The sequence below is a fragment of the Silene latifolia genome, chromosome 7 (genome assembly GCF_048544455.1).
Source record: "Silene latifolia isolate original U9 population chromosome 7, ASM4854445v1, whole genome shotgun sequence".
Lineage (NCBI taxonomy): Eukaryota > Viridiplantae > Streptophyta > Magnoliopsida > Caryophyllales > Caryophyllaceae > Silene > Silene latifolia.
The window spans coordinates 72,441,984-72,445,261 of NC_133532.1; the positions used below are offsets into that span (position 1 = coordinate 72,441,984).

The 3,278-nt window shown below is 42.0% G+C and overlaps 1 non-coding gene across 1 annotated transcript; it reads left to right on the forward strand.

Annotated features, from left to right (window-relative positions):
* The first annotated feature begins 1,816 nt into the window (after positions 1–1,816).
* LOC141593341 (small nucleolar RNA R71) lies at positions 1,817–1,922 on the forward strand. Its single transcript, XR_012521430.1, has one exon. It is a non-coding gene; the product is annotated as a small nucleolar RNA R71 (small nucleolar RNA).
* Positions 1,923–3,278: the final 1,356 nt, after the last annotated feature.

The window sequence follows — 3,278 nt, forward strand, 5'->3', positions numbered from 1 at the left end:
ATGGTCTCCTTAAAATGATAGGGGTGTGAGTGTCCTCGGGGATATCAAGCACTACAAAGTCTACGGGAATAAAGAATCTCCCGATCTTGACAGGTATGTCCTCTATAACTCCTAACGGCCGTGATATGCTACGGCCAGCCATCTGAACGGCCATGTTAGTGCAATTAAATTTGGTCAAACCGAGTCTCCTAGCGAGAGACAAGGGTAAGACGCTCATGCTAGCACCTAGATCGCATAGCGCGTTATCAATTAAATGGGTACCTATGTGACAAGGAATTGAAAAGCTACCCGGGTCAGTCTGTTTGGGTGGTAACTTATTTTGAACTAAGGTAGTACCTACTTCAGTTAAAGCTATCGTCTCATGATCATTTATGTGCCTCTTACGTGTCAAAATTTCTTTCATGAATTTCATATAAGAGGGTACCTGGGTAAGCAGCTCGGCGAACGGAACATTAACATGTAGGCTTTTCAAGAGCTCGACAAATTTCCAGAATTGTTGAATAGCCTTGTTGTTCTGCAATCGCCTTGGAAAGGGCACAGTCATAGGAATTTCAAGCCCTTTATTCCTTTCTTCCAATGTCTCAGCAGGTTCAAACTCATCCTTGCTCGATCGGGCCTTTTTACCTCTCAATCGAGGCCTTTCAGGAGAATTTTCACTCGATCGAGTATTATCAACTTCTCGATCGAGTTCCTCAATATCAACAGTGTTCGATCGAGGCACATTTCCACTCGATCAAATAATTTCTTCAGACTTTTCACTCGATCGAGTGGTTTCAACCTCTCGATCGATTCCTTCAATATCCAGTTTGTTCAATCGACCCTCAGAACCATTCGATCGAGTAATATTTGCTGCATTTCCACTCGATCGACCACCAAAAATCAGTCGATCGAGTATTTTCTCCGTGCTAGGCATATTTTCAGCAATAGACGCCTGTTCATCATCCGCAACAACACTTCTTGGGTCTAATATGTCCTCAAAAGTTGAAAATTTTGGTCCTTCATAAGAACGACCACTTCGCAGGTTAATCAAGTTTATCGTCTTGTGTGGATTCTTCTCCGATGGAGACGGTAAATGACCCCGTTTCCTCGTGGATTGGCTCGCGGCCAACTGAGCAACTTGAGTTTCAAGTGACTTAATCGAAGCTTCCTTTTGTTGGTCACTCATTTGCAGCTTCTTAGTCAATGATTGAATCATCAACTTCAACTCAGTTAACTCACTGACCCCACTAGAAGATGAAGCTCCTTGATGCGGTGGAGGGAAATAAGGAGGCTTTTGATGCCTTGTTGAGCTTTATGAGGAGGGACATAGGGTTGTTGTTGTTGCGGTGGAGGAGTAGGATTGAGAACATTCTGACTGGTCCACCTCAAATTGGGATGGACTTCCCCTTGGTTATTGTAATAGGAACCCCCTCCTTGCCTATATTGCTGAAAGGCAAGGACTTGTTCCTTTTCTGTCAGACAGTCAACAGCAGTGTGACCGTCATTGCTCCCACATCTCTCACAAGTGACAGTTTCCTATCTAGTCAACAGATGAACCGTCTGTTGATCACCGGTAGCTTGCAACTCCAATCTATCAAAACGAGCATTCATGGCTTCCAGTTGAGCAACAACTGCATTGTCGACTGAATGTACTGTCCGAATACCGTCCCTCGGGTTCCCGTACTCAGCACAATGGGTCGTCATCTCCTCAATAATGCCCCATCCCTTATCATCATCAATATTCTTTTAGAATCTCCCATTAGATGAGGCATCAAGTACAGCACGATGGTTTTCATACAACCTATTATATAATTGGTTGCACAAAAACCACTGATCAAATCCATGGTGAGGAAGAGACCTCACCAACTTCTTGAACCAACACCAAGCCTCATAGAAATTTTCATCAGGTGCTTGTTTGAAACTCGTAATCTATCCCCTCAGCTGATTAGTACGTTGTGGAGGAAAGTACCTTTTATAAAAGGCGAGAGCAAGAGTTTCCCAGTTGGTAATACTGGCTGCGGTGCGATTAGGATCAGTGAGCCACTCCCTGGCTCCGTCAGTTAATGAAAAAGGAAACATGACTTCCTTTATCTTGTCTTGGGTCACTCTCTTAGTGGCGGGAATGGTGGAGCAATAGTCAATAAAGACCTCCATATGTTTTCGCAGATCTTCACCCGCCACACCTCGATAAAGATTTCTTTCGACCAAATTTATATAGGACGGACGGATATCGAAAGTGTTACCATCCTCAATTCAGAGCTTGAAACCCTTGGGAATCGAGGCAGCTATGGGCTCTGAGTGACTCGCTATATTAGGCATATTTACTTGCTTGGTTGCAGAAATAGAATTGTCTTCTTCACAATACGGGTCTTCTGCAAAAATAAAGTGTTGTAGCAAGGGTTCGAAAGTACTCAAGTCTTCCTTTCGAATCATTCTTTGCAGACGGAGTCTATGCCGAAAAGATATCTCTGGCTCAGAATAAGCTGGGACTAATTCTTACCTGTTTGACCTGGGTATACACAACACTGAAAGAAATAAGTGAGAACTGTCTCAAGGAATGAAAATTCCCTGAGACGGATAAAAATAAACGAAACAAAAGGCAGATATGGCTATTGCTTCCCCGGCAACGGCGCCAAACTTTGATACTGTTGTTTGTGTACCAAAAATAAACCTAAATATACTAACGGAAGCTAGTGCTAAGTAGGGTCGATTCTCTACAGGGAGGCAAGATATATGTCTAAAGGTCCGTCTATTTAAGTCACAATATGGAGGTTTTTATTTTGATTTCTAAACTACTAAAAGATTAAAGGAAAAAAAAATTAAGCAAGAGCAATAAAAGTGAGAAAATACGATAAGAGTGATCAAATAAGAGAGGCTATGCCAAGATTTCGGTTCACCATGGTAGTGTATCGACTCAATTGCAAATAGCCTAGACAATCTACTGTGAGAAGGATAAGGGAAAGGTCCTTCCGGACCACTTTCTCTCCTAGATTTCCACTAACTTAACTTTCGTCCTCATTACGGTCATCTACTGCTCATAGCAGGTCTATTTATTCCAATCTTCCGATCCAGGAGTAAAGTTAACCAGATTAATGTAATTTAGAAGCGTGCACTCAACTAAATTGGTGTTACAGTTAAATTGCTATGGGGACATATTCTCACATGTAAATTATCTAGTCTATTCACTACATCGTCACAATCCTACCATGGATTCCCTAATCCTAACATAAAGAGAATTAGCTACTCATGTTATTAATGGTATCAACAATAATAATAATAAGCATGCTAATCAAAGGCAT